This window comes from Cydia amplana, chromosome 2 (genome assembly GCF_948474715.1).
Source record: "Cydia amplana chromosome 2, ilCydAmpl1.1, whole genome shotgun sequence".
Classification (NCBI taxonomy): domain Eukaryota; kingdom Metazoa; phylum Arthropoda; class Insecta; order Lepidoptera; family Tortricidae; genus Cydia; species Cydia amplana.
Window position 1 is genome coordinate 14,775,645 of NC_086070.1, and position 26,807 is coordinate 14,802,451.

Consider the following 26,807-nt stretch of genomic DNA (forward strand, 5'->3'; position numbering starts at 1 on the left):
CCATTCCAATGCGGCACAGGTGACCTAAACGTCTATGCCAAAGCTTAAAGCTAGAAACATCGGAGTGTGTCTCAAATGCGGATAATTGACGAGGTGGGTTGACTGTACAGTCTAATGAATACAGTCCACCACAATCAGAACCATGTAAAATTACATCACCTTTACAGGAAAAAGCATCAGAATTATAAAAGTTACAACCAGTTTTATCAAAAACTACGCTAAAGCCTTTATCAACCGCCTTCTTGACTGAAATAAGATTAGACTTCAAGTTCGGTACGTGAACTACATCCGTAATCTTCTTTATATCAGTATTGTGACCGCAACTGGTAATAGAAATATCTCCGACGCCTTTGCTGGGTAATACTTCACCATTTGCAATAGTCACGGTCCCAGTTAAAGAACCTCGTACGTTTTCCATCCAATCTACTTTTGACGACATATGCGCCGAAGCACCAGAGTCAATAAAGAATTTATCATCTTGAAAGCCGTTATTAACATTCAGCGCACATAGAGAATTCTTATGATTAACGGGTTTTCTCTTCTTATCCTTCTTATGTGGACAATCTGGCCGCTTATGTCCTGGCTCCATGCAATCATAACAGACTACCGGCTTCTTTTGTTTCGATTGAGGCTTAATCGGGTTCATTCGGGTTCGAAGAGCAGTACTAGGGTTATCTAAAGCTGGCTTATTCAATTCATTCAATAATTTCGTCTTAATAAGGTCTACAGTAGTGTCTATATTCGAGTTTTCTAAAGCCATTACTAAGGGTGCATATTGAGGACTTAAGCCTCCGAGAAGAATTGCAGCTATTGAAGCATCTTCCATAGTTTTGCCTATATCGGCTAAATCTTGCACAGTTGACATGACAGCATTTATGTAAGTCTCTATATTAGAGTCAAAATCATCAAGGCAGTACCTGTACAGCTTCCGTTCGAGGCTTATACGCCGCCCTAAGCCTTTGTCCTCGTAAGCGGACGCCAGGGCATCCCAAGCTTCTTTAGCTGTCTTACATGACCTTACATGGGTAATAGCCATACCATCTACAGTGAGACATATTTTTGATAACGCCTTTTGATCGTTACGCAACTTCTTCTCAGCTGAAATATGATTACCTTCAGGGTATCCGATGACGGTCTCCCATAAATCTTCATGTATGAGGTACATACGGATTTTAAACTTCCATGATGAATATCCCTCTCTGTTTATTAGTGGTTTTATTGCACTAAGAGTATTATTTGACATGATTACAGCTGTTCCAATGTCAAAACAGAAAATATTGGAAAATTTGTGAACTGTTAAATTTTCACGGATTTTCACAAAATATACACGCACATATTGTAAAAACTTGCCGATTCACTTTTAAATGTTAGAATATGCAGTTTTAAACGTGTAAATCTATTTAAAATATAAATTCGTGCTGATAACGAATGTTGTTTGTTGACTTTGTTTATTGAAGTGACAACATACATCAATGGAATACATAATGTGTAGAAGAAGTATAAATTCAAAATATTGATTAGCCAGTATTATACAACACTAGGTATCACACATGACATAATTAATTTGGAAGCAAACAGATACGCTGTATACAGTATTACAAAAATACGACGAATTTTTCCGTCGGATTGTTTAACTTTTTGTGTGTGTTGTCCTGTACCTATGTTCCAGACAATTTCATTATTATTATTCTCTTTATTTATTTTTGGTCTTAAGTTAGGTTATTTATAATATTATGTATTATTATTATTTGTAAAGCAGCCAGGCAGTTGAAATAACTGATAATGCCTGTATCCAGAGTCATCAACAGAGTTTTCCGTGTTGAGTAGAATTTGCATTGTGCTTATCTAATTTATTCTTAAACTCATTGACACTTTGGGCCGACACTACGTCTTGGGAGTTTGTTCCAAGCTTTGACCACTCTGTTGCTAAAGAAGTGTCTATGAGGATTATTGTAGGACTTACGAGACACTAGACACAGTCAGCTTATACTCATGACCTCTCAGACGGTTGTATACGGTTGAATTTGGACTGTAATTTACAATTTCAAGAGTATTACATTTCTCCGCTGGACCCCAAGAGAAGCGTAAAGTAAATCATCCGGCAGCAGGGATGCTCTCCGGTCACATGCTAGTTACATACACGCGAGCCAAGCATGGCCGCAGCCGGTTGCCGCCGAAGGGCAAATATGGGCCAAGTTCGTACACACTTGTTAATTATGAACCACTGATGTTACACATCAAGCGTTTTTCATTAGCAAGCATTTTACTGCTGATGACTGGTCTCGTTAAAGCATTTACTACACGCGACATGTAGTACCTACGTGGATGCGCGTGCACCATGCATGCAAATGGCGAAATGAGTTGGTTTATTCAATTAAATTCTACTTATAGATCTTAGAGAGATATTAATGTGTGTATTTTGTTCATTTATTATATATTTTTTAAGTAATTAAATGTCGTTAGTTTCTCTAACTATACATTATAATTATGTAAACTGTTTGATATCTGCTTCTGCGGAAAATAGTGGATTTTGGGCTCCTACTAATAAAATCACGATAGCTAAGGAGGATATTTAATTACATTTTAAAAATTCAATAATGTTGACCTGGGTAAATGCCACTATGGGTTTATTATATGTTTTTAAACAACGTTTACTACAAGAGCTCCCGTCGTCTATTGATAAAAGCCGGAGCTACTTTGAGAATAAAACGTAACATATAGGGCGTTCTGACTCATCGTATTAGAGAAATAAGGAAATAGGCGCCCAAAAAAAACAACCCTAAAGTTGCATACCTAGCGTGGTTGACCTTATATTTTATTAGTTGTGAATTATACATAGGATAAGACATGTAGATATGAGCGCCGCGCCGGCGCGCCGCCGCCGCCGTCAAAATTTTCGCGCCACCGCCGCCGACGCTGCGCTATCGGCGTGGCATCGGCGTGACCTTGGTAGTTACTACTACTTTAAGAATCAGATAATATATTTTTAATCGAGTTTAGATCATTAACGGCGCCACTTCGAATAGTTTATAGGCATTCAAAAGATATTTCATATCATTCAAAAATATCGAAGGCAAATGCAAACTTATCTGTCTAGTAACCGCGCTACTAGTCTTGGGGAAACGAAATTATTTAATATCAATTTTAACATCAATATGCTTGTAATAAACATACTGATTTCCTTTCATTTTTATTGTGGGACGTTCCACATTACAATTACATAGGTATGTCAATCACAATGAAAAAATTAACTGTGATCAACTCTGGCTAATGTGAGACTCGAACCCACATCTTTGGATTACCGATCCAATTCATAACTAATTTTGCTAGCTAACCATCCGTCATTTACCGCGAATTTAACCATTGCAAGCATGGTTAAACGTCTTTAAGAGGTATAAAATGGGGTTAATTTTGAGATATTAAGCGTTTCCACGTCCAAATGTCCGGCCGTTGGCTTCGCACGGAAGGGCGTCGGAATCGGGTCTCTATTAAACTTGGCCACTGTTCAAATTTCAAGCTTTGCTCGCTTCGCATAGAATTAAACCGCTATCTGAACCTGCATGTTTTTGGCCCTGTTTGGAGCTCAACTTTCGGCCTGTTTTAAAACGCTTGAGCATCGGTCCTTATCCGATCTTAGCTCCATTGCAGCACAGCCTTTAGCGTCGCACGAATGCGCCCGCAGGAAAGCTCCAGATCGTTATCACTATCCTGGCTTCAGTCTTCGGCCCTATCGGCCTGCACCCTCGCTCTACTCTCTTGCAGCTCGGCCTCGCACAGAAGCGCGCCGCAATCGGCGCTCCAGGCGTTCGGCCGTCAGCCAAGCTTACACTTGGCGTTCGATTCTTAGCTGTATGCTTACCTGCAGCTCATCCTCTGGCCTCGCATTGGGAGGCGTCGAAATCAAGTTTTCGTTGTTACATGGAGCTCGGCCTTGGGCGTCACTTTTTGACATAAATCGGTTTTGTTGGGTCGATGTTGGTTAATGACGGAGCTCGATTTTCTTTGGACTGTCGACAAGACGTTTCCCCGATACAGTCAATCCGCAATTTTTAACTTAGCACAAAAGATAAGGGCCTCGCTAAGATCTTCCGGCCAGAACCTCGCCAAGATTAAGACCGCCTCTGATGCCGCGCGATACCGCTTGAATATCTACAGTTTATACGATATAAAACTTTTTTCGTACCTACCATTATTCAATAAATTATCCTTGAAAAAATATGCATGTATTTTATAACTTCCTTACAGCAAAAACACGTTTTTTCGGTAAAATTTTGGTTTGAATTCTTTTTTTCATTAATCGAAGGTGTTTCAAGGCCACGCCGCCGATTCGCCGCCGCCGCCGACCAATTTTGACCGGCGCGCCGCCGCCGGCTAAATGCCTATCGGCGCTCATATCTAAAGACATGCCAGGCATAGAACCATCCGTGACTTCGTCGGCGTAGCAGTAATTAAAAACTGTTATCTACGATTTTCCTCTCTGGGGTATTAATAATATCAAAAATCCTATCTTATTGGAGCTGTACATTGTACACTATTTGAAAAACATGTATTTCACATTTCGCAGATCCTACATTCAACGGTTTAGTCTGTACTGTGTGTAGTAGATACCTAAATATCTAAGCAACGGAACTGTTATTTAGGTTCATAGACTGACTTTATTAATTAATGTTCGTCACAATTTACACGCCGTCGATAATCTTTTGTCCCTATCCGTCTTTTTTATATTTTTGTTTGTTAGAAAGAGATGAAGATTAACAGAGGTTTCTTGTGCAAACTCTCGGTCTCGGTCTCGAAGCAAACTATGTACTTAAATGAAACAACATTAAAAGAAAAAAAAAACATAAAGGAAACAACTTGGCTTTCACAATACCGTGCACCTAATGGAGAATACTAGTAGCATTTTTTGTTGTTATGAAATTGTCCAATCAAAACAGTACTGAACCGTGTGAAAATAAATTTGTAAACTTATAAGTAGGTACTCGTACTAGCTATAATCTCGTACATAGCTAGGTTTTGACAAATTAGCCACTAGAGCAATTGTAATTAATTAGGTACATATAGTACCCAACACTCGCCGCCGGTACGAAGTTACACTAAGTTTTGTCTTCGGTTAAACGGTTAAGCGATTCCATCATAGAAAAAATATCGATAAGTTATACAAATCAAAATTCGAACCATCACTGGAACGAAACGTAGGATTGTGTAACCGCCAGCACATTGTTCACAGTTCGAATTTAGAATAAAAACTAAACAATTAAAAAGATCACGCCAGTGCACCAATTCCACACACCTCTAGAACTAGAACCAAATATCATTTATCTCTTTTCAAATCGCGTAGAGAGAACGAGATGCAAGTATTGTATGAGGTCGATTCTTGCTGAGTAGGTATATTGAATAGTTTAAACTGTTTGAATTCGGTGGCATCGACCTAATATCTGAGCATAGACGAAGCAAAAACGTGATCAGAAATGCTGATGTTTATTTGTTAGAGTTTTGGCGTTATGTTGTCGAATATAAGGCCTAGTTGTTGTGGCATTCAAATGTATCGAATATGGGGTACGGGTACCTACTACTCTAAGTAAAACACTCAGGCGATCGATGTATACATACATAACGGTTTTTAAATGTTGTATGTTGTATTGAGATTTGTTAATCTGTCTGAAGTCAGAAGATACCAGTGAAGATACACTTAGCCACTACATACTTGCAAAGATATCCTGCTACCTAGTCAAAATCGTTCTACATCTTCTCTTAGGTAGATACAATATACATTCGTCAGGTTTACCTTAGACTACAGATTGAGGTGTTTTACTTACCTTCAACAACTGTTATTTATTCTGCTCGTAGCTCAGTGATGTAACTAGTGGATCAGATGCAACAAATTGAATCCAGAATAATAAATTATAAGACATTTTATCACAGAGTCTAAAAAGCTAAGTCTAAAAATTCCAGGGGCCCGCTTCTCACAAGCTTGTAACTTGTAATACAAGCAGTATCACTTTTTGACAGCTTTTGTTAGAAATAGACTTCCACTTGTATTACAAGTCACAAGCTTTTGAGAATTAGTTTTCTAATTAGTAGTATCTAGTTGTCGTCTGAAACTTCGTCTCGTTACGGGAGTTACGCAAACAGTGAGTCAGCCGAATTCCTAGACCGGGTGATTACAAGATACCGATCAGGCAGTGACCCGCGTCGGCCGATCGCCGATTAGCCTTAAATGACGGCTCAAATACGAGCATGGACCACGACTAACATTATTGGGCCTGACTAAGCGAATTAGATTTTATGAAGCGCCGAACTAAAATCAAGATACTTAATATGGGAGCTGTCACAGGAGTAACTTAAGTACCTTGTTTTATTCTGACATGGAATACAATATCACCACGCTGTGAGATAACTTAGTCAGTAGGTACTGTCACGCGGGGTTAACTGCAAAGACTGGAAATATTGCGATGTATGTAAATGTTCGTACTTAAATCATATGTATGAGTCAGGCTATTTTAAACATAGATTCAAAAAAATGTCTAATATTGATGCGGTCACTATAACAGGTACCTATTAATTAGTTAACTAACCAGTAGTGTAGTTTTTTATTTATTATGTTTTGTATGTGCTGGGTAGTTTTGCACATTTTAATTTTATAGAGGTAATTATTATATATACTTACCCATACTTTTTCTTGAGTTACCCGTTAACCACGAACGCTGTAAAGGGTTACGTGACATAATCCGTTTCCATCGTTTTATTTCATGAGTAACTGTCGCGGTAACCGAATACAATATTAAATAAGTAATAATAAATAACCCAAAAGTATTTAATAACAAGATCCTAAAATTAATCACTTGAAATCTAACATGTCATATTGTGGAGTGCTGCTAGCAAAAGCTAGTTTTATAAAAGCTTGATACACTTAATTCCCTGCCATCTTACTTGCGAAGCCCTCGTCTGATTAAAGTGTAATAGCTGGGAGCTTACGCAAGCTGTAGTAATTACGGACGTACTGTAATTTTTTGCTGACGCTACCGGGAGGTGTGCTAGGGTTGACACATTTTACCATTTTTAGTGCCAAGAGCCCCATTTCTATACAAAATGAACACACCCTACGTGTTCTTGGCTGTGAATGTGTTAAACAAAAACGCAACTATCAGGGCATCGGAGGGCATTATTTTTATATACAGGTTATTTGTGTGTAATCAATAAATAATATTCAATAAACAAAATCAATAGTAGCAAGCACTGATATTTACTGTCATGCTGATTAAACATGTACGCAAAAAATTCAAACGTGAAAAAATCCAGAAACGTGTTTAAGTATCACAATTTGTATTTGCCTCAGAACACACTCTAAGCCTAAAACAGGCAGCCCTAGGAAACTCATCTTGTAACAGGCTTGTAAAGAGAAAAAATATAGGTAATAGTGGCGTAAGATAGGTACGTACCTACATGGAAGTATTATAGTGGACAAATTATTAACAAAAAATTACCTTTATCCCGATCATTTAGTGGGTTTGTTGAAAAAGTGAGTCATAAATCCACGGATGAACGCACTCGATAACATTTAATGTCATCCGTTATTACGCAGTCCGAGGTTTTCGAAATAAGTCGCAGGTATCATAATATTTATCGAAATTGATAGGTGTAAATCAGTCGTCATATTAAATATACACCCGCATCACATGCGTCAGTTTACTTAACACCCCCTAATTATAATTACGGTTATGTAGCATAATTTCTAAAATCAAATTTCCTAAGTACGAAATTCCTAAAACAGAACATCGAAAATCAAAATGTCTAATATACGAAATTCCTAAAGATGCATGTCCTAATACACTTTTAATCGAACGATCTCATTTTCGAAAATCAAAATTCATTTGTATAAGATGCCTAATGACAATACTTCGAAAGTCTGTCTAGTCTCAAAATAGCTACGTTCAAAAAGCCTAATGACAGTACTTTGAAACTCAATATTTCCGAGAACATTTACTTATTAACCTGAGTCAACGGAGCCCCGCTACGCGGGGCTCCTTTTTCTGGGCGTTTTGCTCTTGTTTGACACTGACATATCCCATCCATACAAGTGTCAAAAGTGACGTTTTTGTTTGAAGAAACGTCACTTTTGACATTTCATGAACGACCAAAAGTCGTGATATTCAATAAAATTATCAGTTTCGTACGGTAGACTTTTTAAACTTAGGACCATGTCGAGGAACGTAGGACACATGTCGTTAGAAATTTCGCAATTTATACATTTTAAACTTAGGTCAACTGGACGTAGGAAAAAAGGTCATTAGTATTTTCGTGCACTAGCAGTATTGTACTTTAGACATTTAAAACATAGGTTAATTAACCGTAGGACATGCATCTTTAGGAATTTCGTACATTAGACAATTTGTTTTTCGATGTTCTGTCTTTAGGAATTTCGTACTTAGGATTTTTTGATTTTAGAAATTATGCTACGTAACCAAAATTACGACTATTTAGTAGTTTGTTGGTCGATGACATATTATACTCGTATTGACTGCGAGAAAACAATAATAATCATATCGTAAATACAAAATCATGGGAATGAACTGAGTTTTAGTTTTTTATAGGTATGGACTTTAGGAAGAAAATAATTGTATCGGGTGCGATACTCAACGAAACCGTATAGGAAAATTATTTACGTAAATACAAATTTTCAAACAGACTCATTGGCGAGTACATTAATATAGGAAGTCACAAGTATTCCCACATATACTATTCGTATCTCAGCCTACCATTAAGCGGTAGAAGCCAGTTTTACAGGGCAATTACTGGCCAGTGGTAAGTAATATGCGACCAGTGTGCGTGCTACGTAAAATATAATAATGTTGGGCTTCCTATACGGGTTTCCTTGGGGCCATATTCTGAACATACGAAGTGACACGGCGATATTACACGTCATGTTCTATCGCCGTACGCTTATTAAAATATTGTAGGTATTCTCATAAAATATGACGCTGACGCAGATCAGCGTTAACAGACGACCAAGCACCCACTGACTTACTGGAGGAATATTCAATATCGAAATATTGCATCTAGGTACTTGTCGAACTGCGCCTAGTACTTGAAGCAAAACTAGGGGTGTACATATGTTTGATTGCTGTTTAATTAAAGTGAACCCTGTTATTTTCTCTTCCTTCATAGGACGCTGTAATAAACACGGCAATTGTCCTTGTGCGTAGTGTAGAGTTCTACGTACCTAACTAGCATGGCGTGACGTTGATCAAATTCGAAATTCATTTGATGAAGACATCTTCATGACATTAGTAGGATGTATTTATTTGACAAAAAACAAAAGCCGGCGGGAATAGAGTTCTGTGGTCACTGATAAGTAGGAACTATTGCTGCAGACTGTACATCCAGCAGAAATCTGTATGTAAACACGGGATCCGGTAACGATTGGGCCGATATCTCTTATTACGCGCGCATACGTAATGACGCAGGATGGACTCGAATTATCTGCTGGATATACATGAGATTATCTACTGGATAGTGTTTTTAGATGGGACAAGGATTAATGATATTTTTAAAGCCTTGTTCGAAACGGTACTTTCATAGCCAATTTGATAGACCTGTTATTTACATCGACTGTAATTATCATTATCCCTTATCTATTCTAATATATTATAAACCTACCTGCTTATTTAATTTTTAGGAGCCCTGTGCTATCATCATTGAGAAGATGACATCTCGTTGTAGAAAACGTGTAAGTAAACTAAACTAACGAATAATGGCATTCTTATATAAACTCAATAAACATTTTCAACCCCTTTTGCGGCAGTCGCTCACAAAAGGATACCTAATGATGTAATGCTGTTATTAATGTTTCAATTTTTTAATTTTCGTAATTTTTTCTAGAAAAAATAGACTGTAATAACAATGTTGCAACTAATTTAACTAATGCTTTGACCACGACTCAAAAAGAGAGTATATTTTCATCGAGCCTCAAACAAAAATCCAAAGACATTTAACCTCAGCTATGATAGATTACTAGTACATTCATAATTTTGAGCGGCAATCAAAACGAAACCAAACACCATGAGCTTACGGTTCAAATTGCTTTGTCTCCAGAAAAAATGACGAGACGTTATTTCTTAAGACGAGGCTCTCGTCGTGACTCCTTGTGAGGAAGTTGCAATTTTCTTTTTAATTTCTTATACTTAGCTTGAATGGCTTTGGTTAAGCTAGAAGGATAAACTATAGCTCGCTTCTACATTAAGTAAGACTTTTTCTGTTTGTTTGTCTGTAAGCAATCTGCTTGAGAAGTATGAAATTACAGGTTCGTAATGGGGTTTTTTGCAGAAGGGAAAATTGATGATGTTGACTTTAGTAGACTATAACTCTTTTAGCTAAGCATTGTTATTCTTAAAGAAATTACGTAGGTACGTTTTTTGAAGTGAAAACTTCTTTAGCGGCGCTGGGCAATTTTTGAGGTGGGGAAAAAATGATAAACTTGAGACAGCGTAAGGCGATCACGTAACCGTAAGGTTTAGATGGCCACTCATTTAGATGGCATTTAAATCAATAAAGAAAAACTCAATGACATAATTCAATAAAGCTACATCTTGATGAAATCGCTAATAAAAGTGAACTCTAGTACTGGTGAATAAAACTCAAAATATCATGACCAAATATATTTAGATGCGAGGTCTGCAAGGTAACTTTACAATTTTTATTCGAATTTTAAACAATTAACGCTACAAATTTGAATTTCGAATTTTAAACAAGCTCACTGACCAGCAATATCGGAACTAAAGTTTTTTCAATAGAAAGGAGGATGGGTCAATTATACACAATAGTGCTGCAGACATTTTGGACTAGTCATTGAGTTTTCACTTCTGTCGGCACTCCCGGAGTGCAACCCGTTGTTTTTTTTTCTTAGAAGTTCAGTTTAAATTTAGATAAGTGGGTTCAGTTAAATCAATTTTGCAATACATACACTGTCTTATAATATCACTGAACATCACTTTAATTAGGGGTATTTTATTTGGTAGGTGCTTAATCAATCTACATATTATTAACATGTACTGTCACATTAATACCTTTAACAAAAACGCGACCAATCTAGGGGCACGGCAGTGCCCCCGCCAAGTCGAGCGCGAAGCAAACACTGCCGTACCATCCTTTACTGAGGGCCTACCGCGAACCACGTTCGACGTGTTGCCTCCCTGTCACCCTTACGTACGAATTTACAAGTGCGACAGAGAGACAACACGTCGAACGTGGTTCGCGGTAGGCCCTCTGGAACCATTTCGCCGCATTTTCAGGCCCCTATTTGAGAACCTCTGGATAAGACCAGAACGCAGAAATTTTCGTCATCCAGTAAGCTATAATCACATACTTAAAATCCAAAATTTCAAGTCTGTAGGTCATTTAGTTCCGAAGTTAAGCGAAAGCAAAGTTTCGCATTTATGACACTCACTCACTCATGATCATCAGAATAGAACTAGTACTTCACATAAACTCAGAGAGCTGAAATTTGGTACAGAGTTAGGGTTTAATGGCCACATAAAGGGAAAACCTAAAAATATTGCAATATCAGTCACGTTTTAGTCAGATCTAAGAACTGCATAAGTAAGTTTGTAATCCCATATAAATATATGATATTACAAAGTTACTGTTGCAGTTCCTACAAATAGTAGGTAAAGTAAAGGTACACTACGATGTACGATGTGAGTATGAATGAAGATATGTTTAGTTATGATATGTGTATACATAGTATGGGTATTAGTACCCGAAAAGAAGGACTGCCTACAAAAAGAGATGAGATCCCATCAAAAACATTACATGTAAAAAGGTGCAAGTCTCGCAACGCTTTTACTACAAAAAAGTTTTGAGATGTAATGTGAAACCAAGTCGGTTATTTTAATCAGTGCCAGGGGGTGTTAAAACCGTATCAATAAGATATCTTTAATTTGTAATACATATAATGACTTGGCAATCGCACATAATGCTTTACTCGTACCGTACTCGTAAATATGTGTAATGCTCAAACTGCAATTAGCGCTAGCGTTATGTTCAATTAGAATTATTTTTAATAGGTGACGATGATCCTTTTGACATTATGCAGCCGTGCGATGGCCAAGTCATTATACGTATTACAAATTAAAGATATCTTATTGATACGGTTTTAACACCCCCTGGCACTGATTAAAATAACCGACTTGGTTTCACATTACATCTCAAAACTTTTTTGTAGTAAAAGCGTTGCGAGACTTGCACCTTTTTACATGTAATGTTTTTGATGGGATGACACTTACAAATTGTCATTCTTACCAACGGTTATTCTGACATAGACAAAAAGTGACGGTTAGTATACAGGGTGTTTCCTGTAACAGGAGCAATAAATTAAACTGTAGGCTGTACTCCTCAAACTGACCAACATTTGTTCAGCAACTTTTGAAAATAACTCGATCATGTTTTGATTTTTATTACACTTCAAAGTTTATTCTAAGACGCAATGTATTGGAAATTTTGTTATGTTTAAAGCGTGAAAAGCAACGTCAAGCACACTGATGTCATCGTACATTGAAGGCAATATTTATTTTGTATGAAAAAGAGGAAGTCTAAAGGATTCATAATTTTTAAAAGTTGCTGATCTAATGTTGGTCAGTTTGAGGAGTACAGTCTTTAGTTTAAATTATTGCTCCTGTTACAGGAAGCACCCTGTATAGTCTTCCAATATGACTAACTTCCATCTAAATTAACAATTCTGATCACATCAAGATTACTCAAGCAGTTCAATGACCTATAGTAGGTATATAAGTCTTGTTTTTATCAAAGTGAATAATATATTTAAAGTTTTAAACTTCTGACTAAGCATACGATACAAACGTGGAAATTTTAAATGGAATTGGTCTTTAACGAAACTCTTAATTGAACGAATCACGGTCATACATAATGTATCTATTTATATATGAAGTTTTATGTACGAAGTGAAAACTTGATTAATAAAACATAGAGTAATAAATACAAGATGACAATATTGCTTCTGCATAATTTGTAGTACATCCGATTGTGTTTAGAAAATGTCAATTAAATGATTTGAACATTCATTTTTGAAAGCCAATGTATTGTTTTTTTTTTTTTAATAAGTACTTATTTCAATAAGAATCACTTATTACTAAACAATAAATGACTTAAATATAGTCAAAAATCCACACTTTTATGAACACATGTGATATGTGAAACACATGTGATATATGTATACCTACATTGTTGACCATTATTATTAAGGTACCAGGTATTCAATTATGTTCTTACACATACCGTTCATTAAATCAGGAAACATCATAACTCTACTATTAAGTAACACAGTACTCCGGAAATCTACGTTCCGACACCCACAAAGAGTGAAACCCACGCCCAATCAGCTAGAACAAAAGGACTTTTACTATTGCGCCTGATTCGACACTTTTACTGCAACAAAATGGCCGCTTTCACTTCGCGCCAATTTTCGCGCCCTTTCTCTGAATAAAGACAATGGCATTACGGATAATTGTTGGCTAAATGTTACGTTGTCTGGCAAGCGAGAATCACTTAAGTCATTTGATAAAGTGTCTATTATAGGTAAGCGGCTTGACGTATTTTGACTTAGGTTAAAGTAAGGCATCAAATACCACCCTAAGGTTGAAACTTGCGTTCCTTTTAAAAAATGGTCTATAAAATTTTGTATTTGCCGTATTCATTGACATAACATAACTATGTTAGGTACGTTATGATCCAAGAGGGCCACAAAATAGCCATTGTGTGATTTATATCACAGAAAATTAAGAATAAAAAAAGAAGTCAAGTGAAAAAAAAACAACCAGCCTAAACAAAAAACATAATTTTATTTATTATACGTCAAACAAGAAACAAATTATTAGGCTCATCATTTCATGTTCTTCACTAACTCCTAATTACTCACGAATAAATCGTACATTCTTGTATAATAAATACGTAAGTCAACTAAAGTAACGTCATCGTCAGCAACCTCTAGAAATTTCATCAGTGGTCCGACACCCGCGACTGTCAGTGACATGATAATCGCAACTATCGCAAGCGACAAAACGTCTGCGGCGGATAGACGCAAGCGCCAATTGTAGCACCCTGTGCCGAGTACACTCAGCCCGATATAATTATTATTTATAGTCACTACTCGTATATTCGGGTAAGTATACCAAACATTCTTAGAATGCGCGGGATACATACTGCCGTATTCGAACTTCAAGATATTCACAAGAGACGACACGTACTAGATCCATTCTAGATACGTTATAGTTTAGATATCAACTAGTTCTCTTTTGCGGTTTGCAGCGCAATTCGGGCAACCAATGCCATTTTTACGTTAGATAGAGTTAGATATCTATTAGGTGTGAATTGGATCTCTAAGTCGTATCTTGTGGAAATCGTACAAGAGTATCTCCAGAATCGCGAAAATGACAAAGACAGGTTAGATCTTAAACATATTTCAAAATCCGAATCGGGCTCCTATTATAACATTTACAGGAGAGTAATATTAAAGCCAGAGACGACAATGTTTGCATACTTTGCTTGTTTTAGTTTACTTCCTTGTCAAATACTGTATGTATAGGTACTTAGATTACTAATAATTCATAGTCTGATTTTACTTTCCCTAGCTGGAAATTTACTGGTATTAGATTTATTGATTTGTTTGTCAGGGGCCAATAACTTATCTGCAATAGATAAAGACATTTGTTGGGGTTGGGACACCTTTTGTTTTATTGTCTTAATAAAATACGGTATTTCGTGTTACGCAAAATTTACTAGGTACAATAATATTATGTACAAACAGGTAGTAGTCCCGTAATTCATTTACACGGAACTCGAGAAAAATGTAAATGAAATGTTACCGGTAGTCGTTTGAAACAGATTTGACATTTTGCACATTTATTACCAGTGACAATAAAAAGCGGCAAAAAATACAATCCAAAACCTCGCTGGGGCATATTCTCTTAGGTTAGAATTTCCTTCAGTACCTACGTAATTTCTCATGATATCTAATTCAAGCACAATTGAAATGTTATTTTGAAAATTACATATATAGACTTAATGTTTTTATTGGGACATAAAAAGACCAACTAAACAATAAAACTAAACTACTTACATGCATTATAAAACTTAAAATAATCATATAAATAAACTTATAAATAAAAAATGTTCCCCAGGCAGCTGTTTTGAAAATATATGTATTAATTTTTTGCTCCCACTGTACATTTCATACGTCATTTAACGTAACAGCGATTATGCCTTCCATTGTAAGCAAATTTTTAAAGGACACCTCGATCGGGTGAGATGAATTTTGCAACTACTAATATCGAGTTTTTATACTAAGCTTCAAACGAAAAACGACTTTGTGGCGATTTATAAACGTATTAAAATCGACAATAATCTTGTAGGGACATAAGACCGTAAGTGACTGTTGGTAGTATGGAAAGATGATGTGACGTGACGCGCTGTTCTATAATTCATTTGTATGACACGTACCGTTGGGAAATATGTCAGCTAGTGCTTTTTATTTGTAAATAATCATTATTTCGTAATAAAATATCACGTAATGTTATTTTTTTCGTCACTACGTCCCTGTGTGTATATTAATACAGCATAGCGTGCAAGTTAGAAATCACAACTGGAATCGGTGTCACCGAGTTGTGTTAGCTTTGGCATATGTAAGTTCGCTTTTAAATAAGTATATATATAAATAAAAGTTTATTTTAGTGCGCCATAACTTAACATTTAATTATATATTTGATCAGTGAATTTAAAAACTATAAGCCTATAAAAATGTATCAATTTGGTTATTACGGCATTATTGTGTATTTTGAGAAAAATATAACTCTGAGCTGAGCCGTGTTTATTTTCCTCTATTTTATAATATGTATAAACTAAGAATATATACCTTTTTGTTACAGCGATGGATGTGTCTTCTGAAACAAAAAAATAAATCATGAATAAGAGTTAGTAGTAAAATTGTCGACACCTGGATAGGTTTATAAGTCTATGTACATTATGTAGATCGCAGGATTTTTTATCTCTATTTCGAGACCAAATGACCAAAGTTGAGCAACTCAAATGCTGTGATGGAGTTAATTACTAAGCATTTATTTTAAATATATATTCTGTATACAATAAAATTGTAAAGTGTGACATGCAATAGGTAATGGAAAACGTATAACCAATGTAGCAAACTTATAATGCATTCCTGTCTAACATGAGCGTGTGTCGTGTCTTAATAAATCCAGGTGTAACATATGGCCTAGATCAACCTAGCCCGCTCTGCTCAAGCATCAAACTTAATCATAGTAACAACGGGTTAAAGCAGTGGAAGTGATCTATTTATAGTATTTTATGCAACCGTTGTTTAAGAGGGGTCAAAAAAGGCGAGTGGCGTGAGTAACAATTTGAGGCGAAGCCGAAAATTGTTATTAAAGACGCCATGAGTATTTCTTGACTCAGTTAAACAACGTTACATACAATACTTTTTCTACGACCAAGCACTTACATTGAAAAAAAATTGTAAATACATATAACAAATATTTTTCATTCAACAAAAATAATACTTTGAACAAGTGGAATCATATAGAATATATATGTAGGCAAAACAAACCAAAGGTTGGTCACAGCGACACCTTCTTGTAACTCATGAAGCCCTGGTACTTGCTCTTAGTTAAATTACAATTTTGGACAGTTTTTTTCTCGATTTTGGCCACAGTAGCCTATGGAGACTAACAAGCAACGCTAAGCGGTGTTCGTAGTCTATGGATCTTGCTATATTACGGGTGTCACATGCGCGTTTCTGACTTCTGAAGCAATTTTATTGTTTCTACTAGTTAGTACTCATCTGTCAAAGATGACAATTAAAATTAGGTTGGCAACAATGTATTTCATACAATATTTTTTAAGTGGTGACTACATGAAGTATCGTAAAAGTACCAAAAAGATACTGCGTGTATGCACAAATACTTTTTTGGGGAATAGACTAAAGACTTGTCTTGACAACTATAACATAGGGGTTTAACGGTGTGTGTACGACCTTTTAAATGACAAATAAAAGTACGGGAGTAGAAAAAATATTAAAAGTAGTAATTGGTGAAAATGGTGGAGCTACTTTCGAAATGTAACGTATTGCTTGCACTTTGCCATTTGTCACAATTGGTCTTCATAAATTTAGGACAGACTTGTAATGTCTGATTTTTCCGTAGTGCCTCATTTGAATGAAATGTCATGAATATAGCACGCAAACATATTAGAAAACATTTAAATGATATTATGTGGTCAAACCATATAATTTTAGGGTTCCGTAATCGAAATATGAAGACTCTGTTTAGTTGTTGACAAAATTGTGGCACTTTGAATATTTTTTGTAAGTGATATCTAATAAGTACAATATTTTTTTATATGCACTAATTGTGTATTTTTTTTATATGCACTTACCTACATTATTTTTCGTCGGTCGAGTATTATATAAGGGTAACATATCATTTCTGACCGCAGCTGCACTGGTACTGAACGCGTCGCTGTTACTGTCAATTTTCATAGTAAAACGAACAGTAGTGCAGCTGCGGTTGGAAATGGACTGTCACCTAAGTTGTAATATATATGACATTTAAGAAAAAGTAAACTATCAATATGAGCCTATCAGAACTGCCCTTAAAAATGTTGCAAGTTATTAACAAGGGAAGGATCCGAGTGAAGCCATAACCTACCTTATACTTTTGGAACCGAGACATTTTATTTGTGATGTGGATACTTACTACAAGTTAGAATATAAAGAGAAGCTAGGCTAGACAATCTCTGTGATAAGTGCCTTCTAGCATTCAGAGGTCTGTGTATCGCCGGGGACACTGTAATTACTCGTCGGATAATTCGGCCACGTGCTCTAACCGGGCCACGCTCACTTTCCGATCTTGTTAATGTGCACATAGATATTAATTGTGATTAAAACGTGTTTTGTTTCTGTTTATAAAATCAAGGCGGGCTGTAATAGTCTCTTGCTACAGATTTAACCGAGTAAGACATAAGAAACTGCTGACATGACTGCCTAACGACTATAGTAGAGTAGGTACTTGGCATTTATATGTTTTTCAATGTCAACTAGGAGTTTTATAATTTTTTTATAAAAAAATAAACAGATTAAGAAAATGATTGATCACATAACATAAAAGTTGAGCGACGATTGTATTCTACGAGACAGTCGTTGTAAAATCAAGAAATTGAAAATAACATTTTATATAAAAATAAAGAGATATTTATATCTTCGTCATGGTTTCTCAACTTCTATATAAGTAGCTTTTAAGTCAATTCAACAAATTTAAGCCGTCTTATTAAATCTTTATATAAAGCAACCTTGGCATCACTTTTTGCATAATCAACATCGAGATAATTCGTTCAACACAAAAGATACGTAACAATTTAATAATCCGTGATAATAATAGCCTCATTGAAGACGGCTTAATTAAGGGCTCATTTTATTTCACTATTTTTTACTATTGCTATTGATCCGCAAATAACTATTGGCATGTTGGTTTGCAAGTTACACTTAAAATGATTACTTACATCATTTAAATGACACTCATAAAAATAAGTCTCTATGTTCTATGTCGCATTACGATGTTGTTCTGTTGTCCTTTTTGCATTAATTATAATTATATTATAGCCGAGTGGTTAGTCTTGCGACTGTCGTAGTAATATTAGAGGTCTAATACTAGAAACCTGCATACATTTGTAAAAACTTATTTATAGAGTTATACGTTGTAATTATATTGTTGTATTTTCGAAATTTTAAGTCAGGTCACATGTGTTACCTAATTTGCTTAAATGCGAATAGTAGAATTATTAACGTTTAACTTAACAAGTCGAAATTAGTTGGTGATGAGGACGAACTGATGAAACCTTTATCAGCTTTATTCCATTGTGTTATAGGCATGAAACAATAAATTGGCTAACAAAATAAAATGTACCTTAACCCCCACCATAGTGAAAAAAAAAAAACTTAATACTTAATAAGGATTTCGTTACAAGAACCTGGCCTAAATGTGTTCTTAATCTATAATAATACAGTGAAAGTACTTAAGTGAAGTATCACACTCGTAGCAATACAATAGTGTTCGTTTCAATGAGGCAAGATTAATTCATAATTAATTTAATTTTAATTGTATGCATACAAAGCTGACATGAGTCTGCGCCTGCCTTTGTTGGTCTCAGACGGATTACGACACGGATTTACTCATACAGGTAGCACTTTAGGTATAGCAATGACTTGTAGATAGTTTCGTAAAACAACGGGGCCTAGCCAAACAAAAAGAAAAAATGTATCGGCATGACGGATGCTATGAAAACTCACGTGACTAGGTATTTACATGTACGAGTATACATTAGTTGATTTCGAAACTCAAAAAACTGACCGTTATTACGTGGTTATTTATTTAACATAGTTTTTTTGTTTATTATTATATTAAACAATCATTTTTTTCTATGCACGATTTTTAAGTACATAGTTATAATAATACATTTCAACAATTATAACGGTATACACATTAGACATCCCATTTTGGGCTCTACGTTAAAGTAAGAAGAGTGATAATGAATTCAACAAGAATACTAATTATTTATTACATTCAGTACGATCCAGTCACGAATATGCCGAAGGTCCGATTGTAAAACTTTTACTTGACCGTTACGTTGTTCATAAACAATAAGAATTCGGCAATGGCTTGATTTATACTCACATACCTAACTATATTAACTAGGTATATCATTGATACTAATCCAAATATCTTATTTCTTATATATGAAAAACAAGCGCGAAATTATGTGTAATCACGAGGTATAGGTACTGTTATTTAACGCGTGTTTTTGGAGAGGTATTGAACAGTTTATCTGGTCTTGGTGGCTGTCCGTCGTGAACATGTCGTGAACTGATCTTATTTTGTCGTGTCGTTGTCATGTTTAATTTTGAATTTATACTTGGTCAAGCAAATCTTGTCAGTAGAAAAAGGCGGAAAATTTGAAAAATCGTGGGTTAGCAACACTACGTTTAAATTGTTCGAAAATTGCGTGTCATTTATATCTTATCTGTCGAACTGTTTTGTGTACATTTCATCGTTGTTCGATGTACATTGCTGCTTTTTGTTCGATTCCTAGGGATACCATAAAATCTATTTTTTTATTCGGTAGACTGAAATGACAGTTCATAGTATGAACATAAAATGTCATTTCATACTAAGAAATGTCATTTTAGTCTACCGAATTAAAAATAGACTTTACTTTAGTTTGCTTTACATTGCTACTGACATATCCAGCTTGACAGACTATAAATGTCCGTAGTTCCAAATATGTACGTCAGTCAGTCAGTTAGTCTATGTCAGGTCGCCACGGAGGTTGGAAGCCACGACAGGTATACTTACATAGAAACAGTAGTACTACAGTCACGAGCTTTAATTTGGGACCCACCTAAGGTTGAATATCTTGTAGCAAACTGACTCTATTTAGAACCATAGAAGCGCGAGCGCGAAAATGACAAGTCTGTGTTTAGAACTAATATTTTAACGCAGTGTCATAATTCATTTAACAAGATCAGTTCACAGACGACATTTACTTGCGTTTACGTTTCTAGGGGCAACCACTCAATTACGTCAATTTGTGAAATAATATTTTTGAAAATGTCACTTTAAACATATTATAAAACCGGAGTGATAACTTTTTGCAAAGAGGTTATCATTTCAAGGGTCGATTCGCTATGACTTTTAAATGTCTTAATTTGACATTTCAACACCATCGAACTGAAGTTTCAACCTTATTGCATTACGAATGTTCTAACAACATTTAATGGAAATGGGTCCAAAATTTAAGCGTGTCCTTGTTTTATTTACTGAGCTGTGTATGTACATATATGTAGTAAGATCTACAATGCTTGTCCATTATAGACTTGGCTCTCTTCCAGGGCTACGTACGTAGAGTACGCAGACCATTCATAATTGCGGGGTACCTACTATAAAAATTTTGGTTGTATAGCTGCTTTAAAAGGACCTGAGGAGAGCTTATTTGAGCGTCCATTAGGCCTGACCCGCTTGCATGTATTACGTGGGAGTCAGGAAGCGATGGCCGATTGACCTCTGGGCTCGCCTAGTCGGCGGAGATTACCTTAATCCTATAATATTTTAATCGTTACGTTTCCTGGAAAATACCTATCTATCCTTAGATTAACCTAATTGAAGACACAATTCAAAGTTTTTAGGTCAGATATTACGAGTATAAGAGACGCAATTAAGTTAATGCATATTACTGGGTCATCATATGAAATAAAAAGGAAAAATGTTTGCGTTACAACAAAGTGGGTCTGTGTTTTAATGGTTTTCAAATTTAAAATTATTCCTTAAGTAGGTATCTCTAATTGACTTCCTAACAAATGTTTTAACCGAAACATAACACAATGGATGTATGTTAATGAAGACACCGCATAAGCACTATTTCGTTGGTAATGTATTTTAATCAGATTTTTATATATTGTGTAAACCAAAGATATAGATGTAAGAAATAGATATAAGTAAAATATTTGTACACCGACTTCACGGTAGAATATGATGGAACATGCATTCATTCTAATTTAAGATCACATCAATGTACCATATTCTGACAAATAAATACATTTCATTATTTTCATTTCATTTCATTTCATTTCATTTCATTTCATTTCATTTCATTTCATTTCAATAGTTATTTGTTTTACAAGGGGGCAAAGTTGTGGCAAAATAACTATTATACTTTGATAGATAGAAACTTAATTCAACGCCTACTAATATTAATTAATCCGAAAGCGCAATAAATATAGTCGATGCCTTAATTTAACACCATTTATAATATGTCATGCATAACTCTTACTTACCCCTGTGGCGGTTAATATATCACAATACAAATTAAGTTCCTTTAATTGGGTCGGCATACGGTTAATACGAATTAAGTAACTAATTGTTTACATTTTTTGTGCTGATCGGATTTTGATCATAGGAAACCGCATTTATTCAGAAGATTTTAAGTATATTAATCGATTTTAGCAATTTAGTCTAATCCAATTCATATGACGAAAGATAATAATTATTTTGTTACAATACTTCGACGGTACTAAATATCTTCGCAGCGTTAGCCATAGTAATTTATTTATAATATTACATGTCAAGTTATTTATTAAATAATCAGCTTAATGAAAATATAAGGGTAGGTACAATGTCAATTATTCAATGAAATATGCATATTGATTAGGTACATTAACACTCATTAAGAAATTCCACTTATAAATTAGGTATTAGGTTGGTCAAAAAAAGCTTTAACATCGTAAAAAGAGCCATTTTCTTAATTTTTATAATAATATTGGGTTATTCCGGCATTTACCTTTTATACTACTGTATTAAGGACAATTCTAGGTATCTTTCGTCCCCCGGTTGAAAGTTGAATATCGTGAAATTCATACCAAGTAGGCAGTTAGAGTTTTGCATTCTTACGATTATTTACAGGATGTTATATTTAAACATGAAAGGTGAGTAGGTAAGTACATACTATATATTGTTATTGTACTTGTTATAAACCTTATTAGACATTTATTTAGGTTGACAATTGAATAAAGCGAATTGTCAATGCAGCATTTAGAAACTCGATTGTCAATTTCAGGTTAGTGGGTCTGTCAAGCCGTGATGATAGTGACCTTCGTGTTTTGATAGCTGTCATGCTGTGGACACTGGTCTGACCTGTGATAAGTGAGAGCTAATATCACGATCAAATCTTGTATGAGGAAATCGGTGATCAGGTTCTCGTAATGTCAAACGAATTCTGATAGAATTCCAGCAATAATTATAATACGACTTTTAAAAGTACTTCTAGTAACATCTATAATAAAAGATTAAATTTCAGGAATCTGGATGATGACGTTTCTGGCTTTATCATGGGGAATTCTTTCGGCGGCCGAAGATATACAAAATTTGTTAAGACACATAATCTTAATCGTAGTACCGGAGTCGTATCTAGTCCTGGTGATGAGAAATGCGACTTTGTATGGAGATATTAAGTCGATTATGTACTTGTCTCCAGGCGTGAAGTTATTTAAACATTTTACACTAATCGCCCTTAATTGACTCATTTTGAAGAAGGTAAGTTATTGGTTCACACGGTTTTTATAAGTTAAAAAATTAAATTCCCTTCATTATTCTATATAACATCACGACGCGCCAATTATTTTGATCGATTTTCTGGTTAATCAATGAATTGTTATTGACCGGTCTTCTTAATTGCGAATATCTTCACGGTAACTTATTTTTATAAAGTTCATTTTAAATTGGATATTTACGTTTTTAGTAAAATATACACAAATACTAGCCTCCGGGCGCGGCTTCGCCTGTGTCCTTAGAAAGTCCTTAAAAACTTGCAATCCCATGTTTAACCCATAGGAGTTACATTTCCAAAAATACTTTCTTAGTGGAAGTCAACATCATATGAAGATTTTTTAAAACTCTAACCCTATATTTGTTATTCTTTAGGTATTTGTCTAAGATTCCCACGTTACAGGCTTAGCCTAGTGTGGGGATCACTGTACTGTCTCTCTTGGTATGTTAATTTCTTGAAATAAATATATTCAGAATTTTTGAATATATTTTTTTAATATATTTAGTTGCTAATCGAAAGCCCAATCTACCTACTCTTATTTAAATATCCCTATTAGTATAGGGATTTTATTAGTGTTTTATGCCTCACAAAACGCCAACGGATATGTTGATGTAACTATAATATACCTGCTGCTGTAATGATGTGTTTTGATCTTGATCTCTGACTGCAAACTGCGTAACCAAATCTGTTTAACACTTGCCAATATATAATATGATTTTAAGTACTGCGGCCTTCATGATAAAACGAGTTGCCCATAATAATTACTACCGTAAACGAAAAAACTGTGTTTTTCTAAACGCGTCGTTTAGCGTAGATTTCCTACCAAATAATTATGAAGTCGTGACCATTTGTTGATGATGTGTTGGTACGATGACTATGAACACGAGTACTAGCGTTTCTGGGATCGTTTTAGGGTTCTGTGCTTATCTATTCGTACTTAAGCAGTGATAATGCCACTTTTTTTGTACAGCACGACTTAAACAACCAAAAAACAGGGTGAACAAGAAAAACATACTTAAATGACGTATTAATTAAAGGCACGTATTTAACCGGTCAACTAATTAATCGAATTTGGGTAGTTTAAAAAAATAGAAATGGCTACTAAAATTAATAGTTTGGCAACAAAAACGGAGCCTTAAAATATATCAATATGAGTTGTATTTTAATGCCGTTACAGCTTTTGATTATTTTTAGGCAGGTACCAAGTATTTATTTGGCAACTGAATTAATATATTGGAGACTAGCAAGTGCGAGACCTATGCCGATTCACATGGACTGAAATACAACTGTCTCAAAACGCAGGTTATGGTTTTCGTGGTGCGGGGCAGGTCTTTAGACTATGTGCCGCCCATCAAATTGGATGATAGAGAGCTGGAGAAGGTTGACCAGTTCAAATATCTTGGTCACATTATCACGAGTGACCTAAAGGACGACAGTGATATTGAGAGGGAGCGTAGGGCGTTGGCTGTTCGGGGGAATATGCTGGCTCGCAGGTTCGCGCATTGTACAAGGGAAGTAAAGAGAACCCTGTTCAAGTCCTTCTGTCAATCGTTTTACACCAGCGGCCTGTGGGTTAGTTATACTCAGAGAGCACTCAACGCCTTACAAGTCCTCTATAATAACATGTTTATGGGACTCCCTAGATTCTGCAGCGCATCTGGAACGTTCGCTGACGCCCACGTAGAGGACTTCCACGCTGTAATGCGCAAAAAGATTGTGTCTATTAGAAGCAGAATCCAGGGTAGTCCCAACAGCATTCTAAATATGTTAGCGGATAGGCCAGACAGTCTTTTGCAAAGACATTGGATGTCCGCACTAATAAACCCCCATTCTGGGGATGTTTATTACTTAAATTAACCCCGTACTGCAAGTAAAACTAATTCAGTAATTTTGAACTTTACTAGCTGTCAATAGAGTTGAATATTATATCCGCCATAATTGGCTTCGTATGCGGTAAAGGGTTAAAAACAAGTAAAAATAATTACCTGTATATTTCTAGTGTAGTATGTAAGTACAATTAACCTAGTTATAAGTAGCTGAGTAACAAATGTGGACTGTATATTGTCTGAATAAAGAAAATTATTATTATTCCTTTATTTATTTATCTTCTCTAAGTTAGGGTTTTTTACAATATGAATATAAAAGTAAAATATAAAAACACTTACAAAACAATAAAAAATACATATAAACACATTATAAAAAAACCTAACCTAGGGTGCCGCCGGCAGCGGGGCAGGGCCCAAGCTACCGGTGGTCAGGGCCGCAGAGAGAGGAAAAAGGAAGAGAGAGAGAGAGGAAATTATTATTATTATTCTCTTTATTTATTTATCATCTTAAGTTAGGTTAATTTATAATATGGATATAAAAATAAAATACAAAAACACTTACAAAAACAATACAAAATACTTATAAACATATTATAAAAAAACCTAACCTAGGGTGCCATTATTATTATTATTATTATTATTTATTTATTTTTCCTCTTAAGTTAGGTTATTTATAATATGAATATAAAAGTAAAATATAAAAACACTTACAAAACAATAAAAAATACATATAAACACATTATAAAAAACCTAACCTAGAATGCCGCCGGTTATTATTATTATTATTTATGAAGCACATTTTAAAAAGAAAACGGCTATCTATTAATTAAAAAATGAAGTTCTTTTAAAATATTTTGTTTGGTCATTACACGGTCAACCTAACACGCTCCTCCTCGCTTCGCTCGTCGTCGCACCTATCTGTTGACTCTAGTAGAACACAGTGGTAACTATTAAAATTAGTAATTAAAAATTTAAAGATCTAATGGTATATTAAATATATTTAAAAAACGGGTCACTCACGTATTTTAAGTCGAAAAACGCTCGACATGTTTCGTTCGTTCGTTGTTTTTTAATATATTTAATATGTCTTTGTCTCACGGAAGTTTTGTTATCTAATGGTATAATGACCATTAGGCGTTTCATGATTAGAAATTTCGACTATAAGTATACCTACTGATCATTGCGTATTGGTAAATTAATTTGAGGTGTTTTGTGTAAAAAGTGACCAATATTCATTAAATTTAGCTACTTTCGTGTTAAAATACTACCTAGCTGAAAACGATATGCTCAGTTATGATTAGTTGATTACTTAGGTGTGAACAACTAGATGACAACTCAATTTTTTGATCGCTTTACAATATTAGTTGCCAATTTATTATTTTAGATGCCAACCTATCACTTTAAGTTCCCTATAATTTTTTTAGGTGGCTTGATTTTGCTGCCATTTTTTTTATCATATGATGCTTATATTTGAGGCTAACATATTTTTTTTGGCGCCAAAATATTAATGCACAGCCAAATTATATTATTATATGCCCAATGAAAGTTCCTGTTTAATATTTTAGTTGCCCGGTTAATAATAAGCCTTAATTAAATAACTATTATTTCAAAATTATAAACGCACTATGTGGAATTGGTCTTTATCCTCCAAATGACTATTACTTGAGGGTAGGGGTCAACTTTTTTGTATACATAGGTATTGGTAAACTGGAAGCACACACGTCTAATAAATCCGTGTCGTCGTTAACCTTAACATTGCGTTCGCGCATGACTAACCGTAACTGAGGAAGTGGTTACGATAATCCA

The 26,807-nt window shown here is 35.1% G+C and overlaps 1 protein-coding gene across 1 annotated transcript in view; it reads right to left on the bottom strand.

Moving 5' to 3' along the window:
- Positions 1-26,807, bottom strand: part of LOC134658170 (uncharacterized) — a 126,816-nt gene that overhangs the window by 70,262 nt on the left and 29,747 nt on the right. The window contains exon 2 of the mRNA XM_063513782.1: positions 15,923-15,950. The gene's annotated coding sequence lies outside the window, so the exon portion shown is untranslated. The remainder of the gene's footprint in view (positions 1-15,922; positions 15,951-26,807) is intronic.